This window comes from Salvelinus alpinus, chromosome 8 (genome assembly GCF_045679555.1).
Source record: "Salvelinus alpinus chromosome 8, SLU_Salpinus.1, whole genome shotgun sequence".
NCBI lineage: Eukaryota > Metazoa > Chordata > Actinopteri > Salmoniformes > Salmonidae > Salvelinus > Salvelinus alpinus.
This window is the reverse complement of record NC_092093.1, coordinates 29,844,771-29,865,496: the sequence shown is the minus strand read 5'-3', so window position 1 is coordinate 29,865,496 and position 20,726 is coordinate 29,844,771. Positions and strand designations below refer to the sequence as shown.

Sequence of the window (20,726 nt, the reverse complement as noted above, 5' to 3'; positions counted from 1 at the left end):
CTCCAGCACTGCTGCATGCATGGCTTCCAGAACAATGGAGAGACTGAGAGAGGGAGAATACATCCAAGCGTACAGTGGAACTACGTTGGTTTCTTTCTGCTGTTACTCTCTCCTCCTCTCTCTCTCTTTCTATCTTCTCTCTACAACCTTACTGCTCTTCTCTCTCTCTTTCTATCTTCTCTCTACAACCTTACTGCTCTTCTCTCTCTCTTTCTATCTTCTCTCTACAACCTTACTGCTCTTCTCTCTCTCTTTCTATCTTCTCTCTACAACCTTACTGCTCTTCTCTCTCTCTCTATCTTCTCTCTAAAACCTTACTGCTCTTCTCTCTCTCTCTATCTTCTCTCTACAACCTTACTGCTCTTCTCTCTCTCTTTCTATCTTCTCTCTACAACCCTACTGCTCTTCTCTCTCTTTATCTTTTCTCTACAACCTTACTGCTCTTCTCTCTCTTTCTATCTTCTCTCTACAACCTTACTGCTCTTCTCTCTCTCTTTCTATCTTCTCTCTACAACCTTACTGCTCTTCTCTCTCTCTCTATCTTCTCTCTACAACCTTACTGCTCTTCTCTCTCTCTTTCTATCTTCTCTCTACAACCTTACTGCTCTTCTCTCTCTCTCTATCTTCTCTCTACAACCTTACTGCTCTTCTCTCTCTCTTTCTATATTCTCTCTACAACCTTACTGCTCTTCTCTCTCTCTATCTTCTCTCTACAACCTTACTGCTCTTCTCTCTCTCTCTCTATCTTCTCTCTACAACCTTACTGCTCTTCTCTCTCTCTTTCTATCTTCTCTCTACAACCTTACTGCTCTTCTCTCTCTCTCTATCTTCTCTCTACAACCTTACTGCTCTTCTCTCTCTCTCTATCTTCTCTCTACAACCTTACTGCTCTTCTCTCTCTCTTTCTATCTTCTCTCTACAACCCTACTGCTCTTCTCTCTCTTTATCTTTTCTCTACAACCTTACTGCTCTTCTCTCTCTTTCTATCTTCTCTCTACAACCTTACTGCTCTTCTCTCTCTCTTTCTATCTTCTCTATACAACCTTACTGCTCTTCTCTCTCTCTCTATATTCTCTCTACAACCTTACTGCTCTTCTCTCTCTCTTTCTATCTTCTCTCTACAACCTTACTGCTCTTCTCTCTCTCTCTATCTTCTCTCTACAACCTTACTGCTCTTCTCTCTCTCTCTATCTTCTCTCTACAACCTTACTGCTCTTCTCTCTCTTTCTATCTTCTCTCTACAACCTTACTGCTCTTCTCTCTCTCTTTCTATCTTCTCTCTACAACCTTACTGCTCTTCTCTCTCTCTCTATCTTCTCTCTACAACCTTACTGCTCTTCTCTCTCTCTTTCTATCTTTTCTCTACAACCTTACTGCTCTTCTCTCTCTTTCTATCTTCTCTCTACAACCTTACTGCTCTTCTCTCTCTCTTTCTATCTTCTCTATACAACCTTACTGCTCTTCTCTCTCTCTCTATATTCTCTCTACAACCTTACTGCTCTTCTCTCTCTCTTTCTATCTTCTCTCTACAACCTTACTGCTCTTCTCTCTCTCTCTATCTTCTCTCTACAACCTTACTGCTCTTCTCTCTCTCTCTATCTTCTCTCTACAACCTTACTGCTCTTCTCTCTCTTTCTATCTTCTCTCTACAACCTTACTGCTCTTCTCTCTCTCTTTCTATCTTCTCTCTACAACCTTACTGCTCTTCTCTCTCTCTCTATCTTCTCTCTACAACCTTACTGCTCTTCTCTCTCTCTTTCTATCTTCTCTCTACAACCTTACTGCTCTTCTCTCTCTCTTTCTATCTTCTCTCTACAACCTTACTGCTCTTCTCTCTCTCTTTCTATCTTCTCTCTACAACCTTACTGCTCTTCTCTCTCTCTTTCTATCTTCTCTCTACAACCTTACTGCTCTTCTCTCTCTCTCTATCTTCTCTCTACAACCTTACTGCTCTTCTCTCTCTCTCTATCTTCTCTCTACAACCTTACTGCTCTTCTCTCTCTCTTTCTATCTTCTCTCTACAACCTTACTGCTCTTCTCTCTCTTTCTATCTTCTCTCTACAACCTTACTGCTCTTCTCTCTCTCTTTCTATCTTCTCTCTACAACCTTACTGCTCTTCTCTCTCTCTCTATCTTCTCTCTACAACCTTACTGCTCTTCTCTCTCTCTTTCTATCTTCTCTCTACAACCTTACTGCTCTTCTCTCTCTCTCTATCTTCTCTCTACAACCTTTACTGCTCTTCTCTCTCTCTATCTTCTCTCTACAACCTTACTGCTCTTCTCTCTCTCTTTCTATATTCTCTCTACAACCTTACTGCTCTTCTCTCTCTCTATCTTCTCTCTACAACCTTACTGCTCTTCTCTCTCTCTCTCTATCTTCTCTCTACAACCTTACTGCTCTTCTCTCTCTCTTTCTATCTTCTCTCTACAACCTTACTGCTCTTCTCTCTCTCTCTATCTTCTCTCTACAACCTTACTGCTCTTCTCTCTCTCTCTATCTTCTCTCTACAACCTTACTGCTCTTCTCTCTCTCTTTCTATCTTCTCTCTACAACCCTACTGCTCTTCTCTCTCTTTATCTTTTCTCTACAACCTTACTGCTCTTCTCTCTCTTTCTATCTTCTCTCTACAACCTTACTGCTCTTCTCTCTCTCTTTCTATCTTCTCTCTACAACCTTACTGCTCTTCTCTCTCTCTCTATCTTCTCTCTACAACCTTACTGCTCTTCTCTCTCTCTTTCTATATTCTCTCTACAACCTTACTGCTCTTCTCTCTCTCTATCTTCTCTCTACAACCTTACTGCTCTTCTCTCTCTCTCTATCTTCTCTCTACAACCTTACTGCTCTTCTCTCTCTCTCTCTATATTCTCTCTACAACCTTACTGCTCTTCTCTCTCTCTTTCTATCTTCTCTCTACAACCTTACTGCTCTTCTCTCTCTCTCTATCTTCTCTCTACAACCTTACTGCTCTTCTCTCTCTCTCTATCTTCTCTCTACAACCTTACTGCTCTTCTCTCTCTTTCTATCTTCTCTCTACAACCTTACTGCTCTTCTCTCTCTCTTTCTATCTTCTCTCTACAACCTTACTGCTCTTCTCTCTCTCTCTATCTTCTCTCTACAACCTTACTGCTCTTCTCTCTCTCTTTCTATCTTCTCTCTACAACCTTACTGCTCTTCTCTCTCTCTCTATCTTCTCTCTACAACCTTTACTGCTCTTCTCTCTCTCTATCTTCTCTCTACAACCTTACTGCTCTTCTCTCTCTCTTTCTATATTCTCTCTACAACCTTACTGCTCTTCTCTCTCTCTATCTTCTCTCTACAACCTTACTGCTCTTCTCTCTCTCTCTCTATCTTATCTCTACAACCTTACTGCTCTTCTCTCTCTCTCTATCTTCTCTCTACAACCTTACTGCTCTTCTCTCTCTCTATCTTCTCTCTACAACCTTACTGCTCTTCTCTCTCTCTTTCTATCTTCTCTCTACAACCTTACTGCTCTTCTCTCTCTCTTTCTATCTTCTCTCTACAACCTTACTGCTCTTCTCTCTCTCTCTATCTTCTCTCTACAACCTTACTGCTCTTCTCTCTCTCTCTCTCTTCTCTCTACAACCTTACTGCTCTTCTCTCTCTCTTTCTATCTTCTCTCTACAACCTTACTGCTCTTCTCTCTCGTCTTGATTAATTCTGTATCTATCCTTTTTCTCGCCTGCTTTCCGCCCTCGCCTCGCTCTCCATTTCGCTGGCCCTTCTTCTCTGTCCTTTGTTCCTTATGGGATCGGAGGTATTCTATGTAAGCCATATGATGTTAGTCTGTGAGATGGATAAAGACGTGTCCTTGTATCTATTGACAGTTGAATCTCACTGGAGATTATTGATGAGATGACCTTGAATGTCTGGATACCTTCATGGTTCTATTGTTGAGCTGCTGGATTCAGATGAAGGGCTGCTGTACTGTCTTTGTGCAAAGATGAGAGGATGTTCGTCTGGATGAGCAATGCTCCATCTCTTCATCAATGCTCCACGTCTTCATCAATGCTCCATCTCTTCATCAATGCTCCATCTCTTCATCAATGCTCCATCTCTTCATCAATGCTCCACATCTTCATCAATGCTCCATCTCTTCATCAATGCTCCACGTCTTCATCAATGCTCCATCTCTTCATCAATGCTCCATCTCTTCATCAATGCTCCATCTCTTCATCAATGCTCCACATCTTCATCAATGCTCCATCTCTTCATCAATGCTCCACGTCTTCATCAATGCTCCATCTCTTCATCAATGCTCCATCTCTTCATCAATGCTCCATCTCTTCATCAATGCTCCACATCTTCATCAATGCTCCATCTCTTCATCAATGCTCCATCTCTTCATCAATGCTCCATCTCTTCATCAATGCTCCATCTCTTCATCAATGCTCCACGTCTTCATCGGCAGAACAGAGCAGAGCAGACAGTTTTTCTTTTTTTTTAACCCTTTTTCTCCCCAATTTCGTGGTTTCCAATTGGTAGTTACAGTCTTGTGTCATCGCTGCAACTCCCGTACGGACTCGGGAGAGGCGAAGGTCGAGAGCCGTGCGTCCCCCGAAACACAACCCAACCAAGTGACACAATGCCCACTTAACCCAGAAGCCAGCCGCACCGATGTGTCAGAGGAAACACCGTACACCTGCCGACCGTGTCAGTGTGAACTGCGCCCGGCCCGCCACAGGAGTCACTAGTGCGCGATGGGACAAGGACATCCCTGCCGGCCAAGTCCTCCCATAACCCGGACGACACTGGGCCAATTGTGCGCCGTCCCATGAGTCTCCCGGTCGCGGCCGGCTGCGACAGAGCCTGGACTCGAATCTAGAATGTCTAGTGGCACAGCTAGCACTGTGATGCAGTGCCTTAGACCACTGCGCCACTCGGGAGGCACAGAGCAGACACAGTTGAGTTGAGACATGGACGTGACTGAAATAAGCTTGGAACTATACACTGCATCTGGTTTCTGGTTAGTTATGAAAGGTATGAAAGTTAAGTAGTTACATTTTCAACGCTTTATATGTTTCTTCAATAGAAACAAGCGTATGTTTAGTTGCTGCCAACACACACATTTTATCTCAGTTTGTCTACCCCATCACTCCATTCCCTCCTTTTCTACAGTACCTGACCCCCATTGGGCTATTCATCAGGCTAACAGAGCCCCATGTTGCTTCCCAGGGTGTAGAGGTGGCTAGGTGTCGTCAGGCCGGGGTTGAGTTGTCTGGGCAAGCCGGTGCAATAGGGAGCACACTCCCAGGGAAAAGGAGGATGTGGAGGAGGAGGTGGATTTGTTCCTTCACGGAGTGCAGCCTCCAGCTGATGAAGCTACTGGGAGGGAGGCTGAGATCCTGCAGCCCCTCCTCTCCTAATGCCTGCCTAATAACACAGCCGACCAGGGGACACCCTCTCCTCCCTCTCTCCCCCTTCCCCCATGTCCCTCCATCCCATTGCCCGTTCCTCTACCCCTCCCACAGTCTCTCGCCCAAATGAGCCCCATTTACACATGCAGCTAGGTGCCACAGCCCAGCAGCCACTGCAGGAGAGACCTTCTATTGGCTACTGTCAGTGTCTCCTTTACCACACAACTGCTACCACTACCTGGTGTATTATACTATTGTTACTATTAATAGTAAGTTGAGGCCCCCGACTGTGTTCCGAAAAAAATACTATCTATCTATCTATCTATCTATCTATCTATCTATCTATCTATCTATCTATCTATCTATCTATCTATCTATCTATCTATCTATCTATCTATCTATCTAGTGTCTGTCTGTCTGTCTGTCTGTCTGTCTGTCTGTCTGTCTGTCTGTCTGTCTGTCTGTCTGTCTGTCTGTCTGTCTGTCTGTCTGTCTGTCTGTAGGTCCTGAAGGACAGGAAGATATGGAGGTGTTCCAGCCATATAAAAAGGGAAATCATCATGTCATTTCCCCCTTTAACAGAACATTATCACCTGCTACATGTTATATTGCTTTGTTAGCTTCTCTGCTGTTTGCTGAAAACAGTGGCGGTGTTTTGAAACACACATTTACTGCGTTCGTGTGTTTTCTCCAACTGTGAAGTTTGACATTTGCGTCGATTGGTTGTGGAGTGGGGTCTAATTTATTCTCCGGTTCATGTCTCATCTACCATGACAATCATATCATCTGTGAGCGGAGCTCGTCTCGTTGTGTCTCGTCTCGGCTGAAAGGAGGCCATTTGCCACTAATGTCCCCCCAGTCACGTGTCTGAGACAATGCAACCTGTTTATTTTACTCGAGCGTTTGCTATTGTTGGCTGTGTTTCTGGGCACAAAGCGACAGCCTCCACTTACACAATGACTACTCTGACAAAGTGTGCTGCATACACACACGCTCACATACACACACAGACTAGACTCACAGACAATACAAACACGCTCACACACTCCCTCTGCTGGCCTTGCTGCCTCTTTGTCCTCCTCCCATCCTCTCTTCCTCCTCCATTGTCTGCTCTCTCTTTCTCTCTCCCTCCTCCTCCCCCCTGCTGAGACTTCTGCTCCGCACTGCAAACCCAGCAGCAGGGCCCTGTTGCCATGGAAACAGAGGAGGGCCCCCCACCCCTCCTAGCCCAGTCCCATCCCTCAAGCCCTCTGATTGGCCCAGCCAGACCAAATGAAGCGGGGTTTGGCTGGGGTGGTAGGTCATCTGTAGAGAGGCGCCTCGGCTGTATTTTAATCAGCTGTTGACCCCCGACGTAATGAAATGGATGTCAGGGAAGGGGTTAATAAAGCTCGCTCTGACTGGCGGCTGGGTCCTTAATGGGGGGAGTCAGGGGAGGGATAGAGAGAGATAGAGAGAGGGGGGAAAGGCAGGGACGGGGAGAGGAGAGGAGAGGGTTAAAGTGGAAGGGGGTTAAGGGAGCGAGGGCACAGTGGTTGGACGTGCGCGAAAGCGAAAGGGCAATATGGCGGGGGTTGGTTGCTCTTTGTTTCCTGGGGTACAGGGAGGTGGAGGGAGACCGGGAGGGTGCGGTGGTGGTGGTCTTTCTCCCCTCTCGCTCCACTTTGGGGGGTTTAGGGTTATTAATATTTATTGCGTCGGAGCGTTGCCGTCTGAGGTGCCGCATCATCCCACGCAGCGGGAGGGCCGGGCTGCACGGAGAGGAGGGGGGGGAGGTGGAGGGGGGAGGAGGAGAGGGGGATCCAGAGTGAGAGAGGGAGGAGTTTGCACATGGACACTAGGGCACTTCATTCAGTGGGGTCTCCCGCTCCACTGACCTTCCCCTGCTAGGACCAGTCACTGAAGGACCACTAGGAAGTAGCCCAACAGAAGTGACCCATACCCCCCAACAGATGGATGGCTGTCAATAACAAATCAACTGCCGTTCCCGTCTCAGTTTGTTTCAGTAAATGATGGTGTAGGAAGTCAAAGACAAGCTGGACAAAGTTCTAGGCAAGGGGTTGTGGGGTTACTATCTGTTTGGAATCAGTTGGCCTGGGCTGTAGCCATATGCTGAGCTTCTGTAACAGTGTCCTGTGTATGGACTCCATGATTTGAGCAACAGTACTGTATTGCTACACATTTTTTATAAAAAAATGATCTGCGAGGGAAAGTGAACATTTCAGATGTAATATGCATGTTTTTGATCTCCAGGGGGAATTGTGTCCCATTCGCCATTCACAGCATGGCACCTGACTGACACACAGACAGCAGATCCTCTCCCTCCGTCTCCCTTCTCCTCATCTCAGAGAAATTTAGACTTGACTTCATCCTCCTCTCAAGAGTCAAGATAGAAACTAGTGTGACATGTTCCCATCTGTTAGTGTGTCGATAACAGGCCAACAATAGACGGCTTTCTACCTCAGAGGCTGATAACCATGTGTTCTGCTGCTTACCTCTCTTCGCTGCCGAGACGACCGACCAGCCAGGAGGCAAACGCCGGAGATTGACTCTCCACCAATTAAGCCGACTGTCAGTGTGGGTGAGAAATCAGCCTGTCTGTAATTAGCTAGCTAGCTTCCCCCGGTCTGCCTGCCTACTGAGATCTGTTCTCATGAGCTGGTGTATAGCAGTAGGCAGGCAGACCGGGGGAAGCTAGCTAGCTAATTACAGACAGGCTGATTTCTCACCCACACTGACAGTCGGCTTAATTGGTGGAGAGTCAATCTCCGGCGTTTGTCTCCTGGTCTTCTCCTTCTCCATCAAATTGTTAGGATGACTCTACTCTCGCATCAATGCTGTTGTCTACAGGTGACCAGTGCAGTGCAAGCATGCTATTTAGAGGCCTGCTATTTGCCAGGACCCTCCGTGTTATCATTATCCGTATTAGAAATGTCCAGTGTCTCTTGTGTTAGGCTATGAGATTGTTATGGCTAGATATTGATGTGTACATAGTGATATAGATATGCTGTTTAGTAGCTGATATGGCGTAGGAGCAAATGTGTGCATGCGTGTGTTTGCTGTGCACAATAAGCATTTCAACAGGGTTACTATTGATGTTTGTGCAGATCCACAGACAGACTCGTGTCAAGGTGATATGACAGGCCTGACAGCAGACCTGATTCAGGGAGAAACCGTGGCAGCCAGCAGTGTCCTCGACTTAAGGTGACAGCATGGTGTCACCGCAGTTTTAATGGCGAAGGCCAGCCAGTGTCACTGTGTCACTGTGTCATACACAGAGCCATCAGGTCATGGTGGGGTTGATTTGATGCTTTCTGTGAACAGCAGTCAAGATGTAAGACCCTACTGAAACACACTAAGGACAGGACGAGAGAGAGAGAGAGAGGAGACAGTTAGTGGACTGTTAGAGAGAGAGGAGACAGTGGACTGTTAGAGAGAGAGAGGAGACAGTTAGTGGACTGTTAGAGAGAGAGGAGACAGTTAGTGGACTGTTAGAGAGAGAGGAGACAGTTAGTGGACTGTTAGAGAGAGAGGAGACAGTTAGTGGACTGTTAGAGAGAGAGGAGACAGTTAGTGGACTGTTAGAGAGAGAGGAGACAGTTAGTGGACTGTTAGAGAGAGAGGAGACAGTTAGTGGACTGTTAGAGAGAGAGGTGACAGTTAGTGGACTGTTAGAGAGAGAGGAGACAGTTAGTGGACTGTTAGAGAGAGAGGAGACAGATAGTGGACTGTTAGAGAGAGAGGAGACAGTTAGTGGACTGTTAGAGAGAGAGGAGACAGTTAGTGGACTGTTAGAGAGAGAGGAGACAGTTAGTGGACTGTTAGAGAGAGAGGAGACAGTTAGTGGACTGTTAGAGAGAGAGGTGACAGTTAGTGGACTGTTAGAGAGAGAGGAGACAGTTAGTGGACTGTTAGAGAGAGAGGAGACAGTTAGTGGACTGTTAGAGAGAGAGGAGACAGTTAGTGGACTGCTAGAGAGAGAGGAGACAGTTAGTGGACTGTTAGAGAGAGAGGAGACAGTTAGTGGACTGTTAGAGAGAGAGGAGACAGTTAGTGGACTGCTAGAGAGAGAGGAGACAGTTAGTGGACTGTTAGAGAGAGAGGAGACAGTTAGTGGACTGCTAGAGAGAGAGGAGACAGTTAGTGGACTGTTAGAGAGAGAGGAGACAGTTAGTGGACTGCTAGAGAGAGAGGTGACAGTTAGTGGACTGTTAGAGAGAGAGGAGACAGTTAGTGGACTGTTAGAGAGAGAGGAGACAGTTAGTGGACTGTTAGAGAGAGAGGATACAGTTAGTGGACTGTTAGAGAGAGAGGAGACAGTTAGTGGACTGTTAGAGAGAGAGGAGACAGTTAGTGGACTGTTAGAGAGAGAGGAGACAGTTAGTGGACTGTTAGAGAGAGAGGAGACAGTTAGTGGACTGTTAGAGAGAGAGGAGACAGTTAGTGGACTGTTAGAGAGAGAGGAGACAGTTAGTGGACTGTTAGAGAGAGAGGAGACAGTTAGTGGACTGTTAGAGAGAGAGGAGACAGTTAGTGGACTGTTAGAGAGAGAGGAGACAGTTAGTGGACTGTTAGAGAGAGAGGAGACAGTTAGTGGACTGTTAGAGAGAGAGGAGACAGTTAGTGGACTGTTAGAGAGAGAGGAGACAGTTAGTGGACTGTTAGAGAGAGAGGAGACAGTTAGTGGACTGTTAGAGAGAGAGGTGACAGTTAGTGGACTGTTAGAGAGAGAGGTGACAGTTAGTGGACTGTTAGAGAGAGAGGAGACAGTTAGTGGACTGTTAGAGAGAGAGGAGACAGTTAGTGGACTGTTAGAGAGAGAGGAGACAGTTAGTGGACTGTTAGAGAGAGAGGAGACAGTTAGTGGACTGCTAGAGAGAGAGGAGACAGTTAGTGGACTGTTAGAGAGAGAGGAGACAGTTAGTGGACTGTTAGAGAGAGAGGAGACATTTAGTGGACTGTTAGAGAGAGAGGAGACAGTTAGTGGACTGTTAGAGAGAGAGGAGACAGTTAGTGGACTGCTAGAGAGAGAGGAGACAGTTAGTGGACTGTTAGAGAGAGAGGAGACAGTTAGTGGACTGCTAGAGAGAGAGGTGACAGTTAGTGGACTGTTAGAGAGAGAGGAGACAGTTAGTGGACTGTTAGAGAGAGAGGAGACAGTTAGTGGACTGTTAGAGAGAGAGGAGACAGTTAGTGGACTGTTAGAGAGAGAGGAGACAGTTAGTGGACTGTTAGAGAGAGAGGAGACAGTTAGTGGACTGTTAGAGAGAGAGGAGACAGTTAGTGGACTGTTAGAGAGAGAGGAGACAGTTAGTGGACTGTTAGAGAGAGAGGAGACAGTTAGTGGACTGTTAGAGAGAGAGGAGACAGTTAGTGGACTGTTAGAGAGAGGAGACAGTTAGTGGTCTGTTAGAGAGAGAGGTGACAGTTAGTGGACTGTTAGAGAGAGAGGAGACAGTTAGTGGACTGTTAGAGAGAGAGGAGACAGTTAGTGGACTGTTAGAGAGAGAGGAGATATAGGGATATGGCAAACTTAGGAGGGTAAGGGGAAAGAGGACTGCTATAAAATATAGAATGATATTATAGGAGGACACTGTGGGGAGATTGCGCAGGGTAGGTGGCATACTGTACTGTGGCACAATGTTACTGGCTGATCTGCTCTGGCATAGAGAGAGAGAGAGAGAGAGAGTCACATTCTGTGGTGAATGTGAGTCTCCCCCCTGTTGATGGGGGGGGGGGGTTGCTCTCCAGCTGTGACAGCCTCTCACCTGCACACCCTGAGAGATCACACCTTCCCCCTCTCTTCTCCTCTCCCCCTTTTTCCTCTCCTCTCTCGGTGGAATGAGTGAGTGACTGGAGGCCATGGTCGGGCTAATTATCTGTTCCTCTCCGTTCGCTAGCTGCTCTCGTTATTTCCTGACCAGCTTGCCGGGCCCCGGCGCTCCCCCCTCGACCTCCGCCTTCCTCCCTTGTACCCCTCCATCTGTGGCTATTTTAGATGGAGCAGGGTAGCATGCTGCTCCCGACATCCTAATGCACCACACCAGTTGGTTTAACAAACACCATCTGCCGGCCAAATCTGTCTTCGAATTGCTTTAGTAGCGAACTCAGTTTTCTTCCTCTCCTCTTCTCACCTTTAAACTGCTCTCTCTGTCGCTCACTCCCTCTCTCTCTGTCCTTCAGAGATAAGGCCTTGGCATGTTAAGAAGACAGAGGTTGAGTAAATAAGGGTGTTGTTGTGGGTGTCGGGGGAAAACGTTGGGTCACACTCACTCGTATTGGAACCTTGTCTGTCCACCTTGGGAAGATGAATCTGTCGTTTTGATCCTTCCTGTTGACTTACGGACTCTAGATCAGCCTCTTTTCCAATGTGTTCTATCTTTCTCTCAACCTCTGTCCCTCTGTTGTTCATCCAGAGTCTTGGATTGTTGGTTGTATAATAACACAGGTATTTATAATTAAGCAATAAGGCCCGGGGGGTGTGGTATATGGCAAATATACCACGGCTAAGCGCTGTTCTTAGGACGACACATCGCGGAGTGCCTGGACACAGCCCTTAGCCGTGGTATATTGGCCATATACCACAAACCCCTGAGGTGCCTTATTGCTATTAGAAACTGTTTACCAATGTAATTAGAGCAATAAAAATAAATACATGTTTTGTCATACCCATGGTATACGGTCTGATATACCACGGCTGTCAGCCAATCAGCATTTAGGGCTCTACCCACAAAGTTTATAATACACAATATCCCATTGGAAACCTGGTTCTCTCAATGGGCATTATGATATATAGCCTCTCTCTCTCTCTCTCACCCTCTCTCTCACACGCACGCACGCACGCACGCACGCACGCACGCACGCACGCACGCACGCACGCACGCACGCACGCACGCACGCACGCACACACACACACACACACACACACACACACACACACACACACACACACACACACACACACACACACACACACACACACACACACACACACACACACACACCCCCATCTCTCCACTTCTATGATGGCAGTGAAGCTGTGATGGTCAGTCCCCATCTCATCATCCCATCAGGGTGTGAACAGTCATGCTACCTCACTGGTGTCACTCACTCTCCCGTCCTTCTGTCCTCTTACAGTCTGTTCTTCACACCTCCCATCCTCGGCCTTTAGTTTAGTAAAGGAGTGAAGCAGCCCATCTTATTTCCTTCCTCCTGTTCTTTTGCTCTCCTCTCACAAGCAGACTTTCTCATTTTCATTTGCTTTCTGATGGTGCCCACAGGAGACCTGAACAAATGGTATGTAACAGATTTTTGGCACGTGCGCCCACATTTCCCTAAACATCATTATGGACAGAGGGTCTGCTCTGCCAGGGAGGGAGCCATGCCATCTTCCTCTCCAGTGAAGCCACACTCCGTGCCAGCAGCACAGAGCACACACACATGAACAAAGCCAGACACGCAGAACACACTCGCACGCATGCGCACACACATACACTACATACACATGCACAAAGACACTACATAGACACTGCGTAGACACTGCATAGACTCTACATAGACACTGCGTAGACACTGCATAGACACTGCATAGACACTGCATGCAGAAACATAATGAATAATACACACAGGCATGCACATGAGGATATGACCTCTATTTGAATGACCTGACTGTCTCGTACGAGGAAGATGAGTCCATTTTCTCCTTCTCTATCCATCTACTAGATACCATAGACTCTTATCCTGACAGTCAGTGTTGAAAGCATTAGAAATGTTTTCAGTGTTTCCCATTTTGAAATCATTACAGAGCATTGTGAATGTCTCCCATCCCCTTTCTGACAATCACTCAGTCAGGAAGGAACAAGTCCACATAGAATAGATGTGTTTTCTTTCTGCTAATCTGCCTCGTGACAAAGTATTGTCATTCACAGCCATTTGTAACGGGGGGAAAAAAGCGGATTCAGCCACTGCCTGTTCCATTCTCCATTTAGTATTGGCCCGAAGAGCTGGAGGATTGGGAAGAGTCTGGTTAATTTAATGTCAGGGTATTGACCGTGTATGCTCCGCTGGCTGGCTTGATTGTATTGTTCACATGGGGAGTGATTGGGGAGCGCTCTGTGTGAGGCACAGCACTGCAGAAAATGACCTCTGAGGCTGGGGCTGAGGGGCTACAGAGAAAGACAAGGCTTTCTCCTTTTCTTTCCCTCTCTCCCTCTTTCTCTCCCTCCCCCTCTACTCATCTATGGTTGGGGTGTGTGCTCCATTGTTCCTGAGGTAGTGGTGTTTCTGGATGGTGCACCTGCTGATCACGCCTTTATTTTAGGCTTTGACGTCCCTTTGTTGTAGCAAACTGTGTCTTGGATGCACCGCTATCATTTTCTGTATTTATCTGTGTGTGTGTGGAGTTAGGGGCTAGGGGCTAGGGGCTAGGGTAGAAGGACTTACTGACTACAGTGTCTTTTCACCTCTGCCTGGCCTGTGTGATAACTCTTGATTCCTCAATGGGTGGAGGGCTGCTCCCTTTGTGTTAGCATGAATTATTCCTAGAAATTAATTTCTTCTTTCAATCATTTCTCCTCTCCCTCCTCGTTCATTCTTCTTTTTTTTCTCCCCTATTTTCTCTGAGTGTCCATTTCTGTGCGCAAAGGCTTGTGTGTGTGTGCGTGTGTGTGTGTGCGTGCGTGCGTGCGTGTGTGTGTGTGTACCGTGTCTCTCCTGTCTTCTCCCTCTCTCTAATCCTGCTCTGGCTCTTTTAACATGCAAGGCCGGGTGTGTATTCTTCATTTCATTCTCTGCCCCCACGTTTTCTTCTTTCTCCTGTCTGCCTGAAATGGCTGAATAGAAAGTCATGTCAGTCTGCTTATCGCTGCCTTTCACGTTTCTGCGGTTAACCAGGGCGCGCAGGTATTTGCATTCCAAATGAGCGCTCTGTCTGATATGCAAATTAATTAGTCTGAATTATGCATTTAGCCATGTGGTAACGTAACACAGCACAGGACCGCTGGAACAAACACAGCAGCTAGCATCTGAGGGAGAGAAGATGAGGGACAGTGACGCCATTTTGGGGATTCTGCCACTTGCACTTCCTCTGACCAGGACGGAGGTTGAGCCGTATGTGTGTGTGTTTCACACCCTCAGAGATACAGTAGGTAGTTTATAGTCAACAGAGTGGACAGATACAGTAGGTAGTTTATAGTCAATAGAGTGGACAGATACAGTAGGTAGTTTATAGTCAACAGAGTGGACAGAGACAGTAGGTAGTTTATAGTCAACAGAGTGGACAGATACAGTAGGTAGTTTATAGTCAATAGAGTGGACAGATACAGTAGGTAGTTTATAGTCAATAGAGTGGACAGATACAGTAGGTAGTTTATAGTCAATAGAGTGGACAGATACAGTAGGTAGTTTATAGTCAATAGAGTGGACAGATACAGTAGGTAGTTTATAGTCAATAGAGTGGACAGATACAGTAGGTAGTTTATAGTCAATAGAGTGGACAGATACAGTAGGTTGTTTATAGTCAATAGAGTGGACAGATACAGTAGGTAGTTTATAGTCAATAGAGTGGACAGATACAGTAGGTAGTTTATAGTCAATAGAGTGGACAGATACAGTAGGTAATTTATAGTTAATAGAGTGGACAGATACAGTAGGTAGTTTATAGTCAATAGAGTGGACAGATACAGTAGTAGTTGGATGCAGTATCTCCATGGTTTGGATGTGAACAGGGAACCTGTGCGTTCATATGACGAGTTCATTTCCAGCCCTACTGTCTGGGTTAGTTCTATACAGGATCCTTGGGACATCCCTACCCTGAATCCTAACCCTAACCTTAACCCCTACCCTAACCCTACCTTAACCCCTGCCCTAACCCTACCTTAACCCCTACCCTAACCCTACCTTAACCCCTGCCCTAACCTTACCTTAACCCCTAATCCTAACCCTAACCTTAACCCCTACCCTAATCCTAACCCTAACCTTAACCCCTACCCTAATCCTAACCTTAACCCCTACCCTAATCCTAATCCTAACCCTAACCTTAACCCCTACTCTAACCCTAACCTTAACCCCTACCCTAATCCTAACCCTAACCTTAACCCCTACTCTAATCCTAACCTTAACCTTAACCCCTACCCTAACCTTAACCCCAAAACCTAATCCTAACCTTAACCCCTACCCTGACCCTAACCTTAACCCCTACCGTAAGCCTAACCTTAACCCCTACCCTAACCTTCACCATAACCCCTACCTAATCCTTACCTTAACCATTTAAAATATCAACATCAATTGGGTATGGACATCCCTAGGATCCCGGATAGCAAGGACCCTACTGCCTGGCCTCTGTGCTCAGTAGACAGAGACAGAGCCATTGAGGAGATCCAAGCCCCCTGGATCTCCCAGGGGAGCCCCTGTCCTCGTCTACCCCTACAAGGGGGTCCCAGCTGGGGTCAGCGTGCATGCTAGTCCACCTGGGGGTAGGATGACCTCTGAACCGAGGAGCCCCCAGCTAATGAAAGGGTGATAGAATGATTGAATGGCGAATGATTGGATGTGTGGGGTTTAGAGGAGAGGTGTGACCTCTGTTCACAGCATGATGTCATTTTCAGCTGATGAGATGTATGTGTGTCAGCTGATGAAGGGAAGTGTGTCAGCTGATGAAGGGAAGTGTGTCAGCTGATGAAGGGAAGTGTGTCAGCTGATGAAGGGAAGTGTGTCAGCTGATGAAGGGAAGTGTGTCAGCTGATGAGGGGTAGTGTGTCAGCTGATGAAGGGGAGCATGTCAGCTGATGAAGCGGAGCGTGTCAGCTGATGAGGGGTAGTGTGTCAGCTGATGATGGGTAGTGTGTCAGCTGATGAGGGGTAGTGTGTCAGCTGATGAGGGTTAGTGTGTCAGCTGATGAGGGGTAGTGTGTCAGCTGATGAGGAGTAGTGTGTCAGCTGATGAAGGGGAGCGTGTCAGCTGATGAAGGGAAGCGTGTCAGCTGATGAAGGGGAGCGTGTCAGCTGATGAAGGGGAGTGTGTCAGCTGATGAAGGGGAGCGTGTCAGCTGATGAAGGGGAGCGTGTCAGCTGATGAAGGGGAGCGTGTCAGCTGATGAAGGGGAGCGTGTCAGCTGATGAAGGGGAGCGTGTCAGCTGATGAAGGGGAGCGTGTCAGCTGATGAAGGGGAGCGTGTCAGCTGATGAAGGGGAGCGTGTCAGCTGATGAAGGGGAGCGTGTCAGCTGATGAAGGGGTAGTGTGTCAGCTGATGAAGGGGAGCGTGTCAGCTGATGAAGGGGAGCGTGTCAGCTGATGAAGGGGAGCGTGTCAGCTGATGAAGGGGTAGTGTGTCAGCTGATGAAGGGGAGCGTGTCAGCTGATGAAGGGGAGCGTGTCAGCTGATGAAGGGGAGCGTGTCAGCTGATGAAGGGGAGCGTGTCAGCTGATGAAGGGGAGCGTGTCAGCTGATGAAGGGGTAGTGTGTCAGCTGATGAAGGGGAGCGTGTCAGCTGATGAAGGGGAGCATGTCAGCTGAGCAAACGAAGAGGAACCTCACTCACCAGGGTCCTGGACTGACTGAATTAGGCTGTGGATAGAGAGGCTAGAGAGTGGATGAATGCCAAGTCCCATTTGCTTCCATGCACTACTAAACCGTTGGCTCCAAGACCTGCCATGACAGTGCTTAGACAGATTAGAAATGAGAGATAAACATGTCATTCTTCTTCTGCATGGTTACCTTTGTCTCTCAGATGAACTATGATCCATCTGCTGCCAGAGTGACATGTATCTTCATAGAGGAGGAGCTGTGATAGTTGACTGATTCTAGAATGGTTGGATGGTACAGTAAGCACGGTGGTTATATGCGCCAGGACAGACATTAAAAGCCTGGAGCTATACATTTACTACACATTGTAAGTATTCAAACACATGCCTAACAGCACACATATGAACACGATTTCCCTGAAGATGCTAGCAAACTGTAAACAACAGAGTAGGAGATATGAACTGGTAGCTCTATTTCTTTACATTCAGAACGGTGGTGCTGAAATCTCAGCAACACCCTCAACCCTTTTGTTCACCTACCTGCATCCAAGGCTGTGTGTGTTTGTGACAGAGGCCATAAATAAACAGGCTGCTTTAGACATACGCTGCTGCTGCTGGAGTCTTCTGTTGTGTTTTACAACCTCTTAACGCTCAATGAAATATTTCACTCTTCACACATCCTTTATTGGCCAGAAATAGGCTATAAATAGACTACTGCTGATTGGGTTTAATGTCCTGCCAAGTGGTCAGCCTCCACCAGGCCTGCTCACCTTGTTTTGTTTCACCTCAGCCTTTTGTCTCAAGCTCCTGCTCTGCTCCATTTTCCAGAGCTGAGTGGGAGAGAAAAAATGCCACCTGCCACTGCATTATCTTAGCTACAGCCCAGGATTTTTAAACACACACACACACACACACACACACACACACACACACACACACACACACACACACACACACACACACACACACACACACACACACACACACACACACACACACACACACACACACACACACACACACACACACACACACACATCTTCCTCCCGTCTAGCTGTGACAATAGGTGTTAGCGCTGCCCACTGCAGCTGAGGTCTCCCTAGCGACCAGGCTTCTTAGGGAGGCTGCCATGATGGGTATTTAGAACGATGGCATGACGTCCCAACTCGGTACCACCACAGAAAAATGCGTGTCTCAAATCATATCTGGCGGTGCCAGCTTGGCCCGGCGCCAACCAGGGGTTGGCGTGCACCCGGTGGTGAACTGCGGATGGCGATAGCTACCCGCTGGGTGTCCATGCTGAGATATAGGAGCTGCTAAGCCCCACTGTAAAGCACACACAGGGCCTCAGATAGCAAGAGAGAGACAGAGATATTGAGAGAGAGAGAAACAGAGAGAGAAACAGAGAGGGAAACAGAGAGAGAAAGAGAGAGATAGGATGAGGGAGAACGAGAGACAGAGAGAGGATGTGGGAGTGAATGATGGACAGAGAGAGAGGATGAGGTTAGAGAGCAACAGAGAGGATGAGGGAGAAAGATACAGAGAGAGAGAAAGAGGCTGACAGAGAGACTAGAAAGGGGCAGAGGCATAGGAAAGATTAGGGAGAGAAGAGTGAGAGGTAGAGGAGGGATGATGAGGCTGAGAGAGTTAATGAGAGGCCTAAATGTCTGTGGATATCTTTCCATGACCTATATGGAGCTGGGGTATAGTGGTGGAGCTGGGTAAATATGGTGGAGCTGGGTTACAGTATTTATTTTACCTTTATTTAACTAAGCAAGTCAGTTAAGAACAAATTCTTATTTTCAATGACTGCCTTGTTATGGGGCAGAACGACAGTGTGTGTGACCTTGTCAGCTCGGGGGTTCGATCTTGCAACCTTTCGGTTACTAGTCCAACGCTCTAACCACTAGGCTAGATTGCGGCGGTGTAGCTGGGGTATAGAGCTAGGACTGGAGCTGGGGATGAAGGTATATAGAGCTAGGACTGGGGCTGGGGATGAATGTATATAGAGCTAGGACTGGGGCTGGGGATGAAGGTATATAGAGCTAGGACTGGAGCTGGGGATGAAGGTATATAGAGCTAGGACTGGAGCTGGGGATGAAGGTATATAGAGCTAGGACTGGAGCTGGGGATGAAGGTATATAGAGCTAGGACTGGGGCTGGGGATGAAGGTATATAGAGCTAGGACTGGAGCTGGGGATTAACATATATAGAGCTGGGGCTGAATGTACAGTGGGGAGAACAAGTATTTGATACACTGCCGATTTTGCAGGTTTTCCTACTTACAAAGCATGTAGAGGTCTGTAATTTTTATCATTCCGTCTCTTCGACTGTGAGAGACGGAATCTAAAACAAAAATCCAGAAAATCACATTGTGTGATTTTTAAGTAATTAATTTGCATTTTATTGCATGACATAAGTATTTGATACATCAGAAAAGCAGAACTTAATATTTGGTACAGAAACCTTTGTTTGCAATTACAGAGATCATACGTTTCCTGTAGTTCCTATGATACAAATTACAGACCTCTACATGCTTTGTAAGTAGGAAAACCTGCAAAATCGTCAGTGTGTCAAATACTTGTTCTCCCCACTGTATATAGGGCTGGGGCTGAAAGTAATATAGAGCTGGGGCTGGGGCTGAACGTATATAGAGCTGCGGCTGGGGCTGAAGGTATATAGAGGTAGGACTGGGGCTGAAGGTATATAGAGCTAGGACTGGAGCTGGGGATTAAGGTTTATAGAGCTAGGACTGGAGCTGGGGATTAACGTATATAGAGCTAGGGCTGGGGATGAAGGTATATAGAGCTGCGGCTGGGGCTGGGGATGAAAGTATATAGAGCTAGAACTGGAGCTGGGAATGAAGGTACAGTGGGGAGAACAAGTATTTGATACACTGCCGATTTTGCAGGTTTTCCTACTTACAAAGCATGTAGAGGTCTGTAATTTTTATCATAGGTACACTTCAACTGTGAGAGACGGAATCTAAAACAAAAATCCAGAAAATCACATTGTATGATTTTTAAATAATTAATTTGCATTTTATTGCATGACATAAGTATTTGATCACCTACCAACCAGTAAGAATTCCGGCTCTCACAGACCTGTTAGTTTATCTTTAAGAAGCCCTCCTGTTCTCCACTCATTACCTGTATTAACTGCACCTGTTTGAACTCGTTACCTGTATAAAAGACACCTGTCCACACACAATCAAACAGATTCCAACCTCTCCACAATGGCCAAGACCAGAGAGCTGTGTAAGGACATCAGGGATAAAATTGTAGACCTGCACAAGGCTGGGATGGGCTACAGGACAATAGGCAAGCAGCTTGGTGAGAAGGAAACAACTGTTGGCGCAATTATTAGAAAATGGAAGAAGTTCAAGATGACGGTCAATCACCCTCGGTCTGGGGCTCCATGCAAGATTTCACCTCGTGGGGCATCAATGATCATGAGGAAGGTGAGGGATCAGCCCAGAACTACACGGCAGGACCTGGTCAATGACCTGAAGAGAGCTGGGACCACAGTCTCAAAGAAAACCATTAGTAACACACTACGCCGTCATGGATTAAAATCCTGCAGCGCACGCAAGGTCCCCCTGCTTAAGCCAGTGCATGTCCAGGCCTGTCTGAAGTTTGCCAATGACCATCTGGATGATCCAGAGGAGGAATGGGAGAAGGTCATGTGGTCTGATGAGACAAAAATAGAGCTTTTTGGTCTAACTCCACTCGCCGTGTTTGGAGGAAGAAGAAGTATGAGTACAACCCCAAGAACACCATCCCAACCGTGAAGCATGGAGGTGGAAACATCATTCTTTGGGGATGCTTT

At 46.9% G+C, this 20,726-nt stretch overlaps 1 protein-coding gene across 4 annotated transcripts in view; it reads left to right on the top strand.

Annotated features, from left to right (window-relative positions):
- The window catches only part of LOC139582931 (mitochondrial peptide methionine sulfoxide reductase-like), a 99,046-nt gene that overhangs the window by 71,843 nt on the left and 6,477 nt on the right, over positions 1-20,726 (top strand). The window lies entirely within an intron of this gene.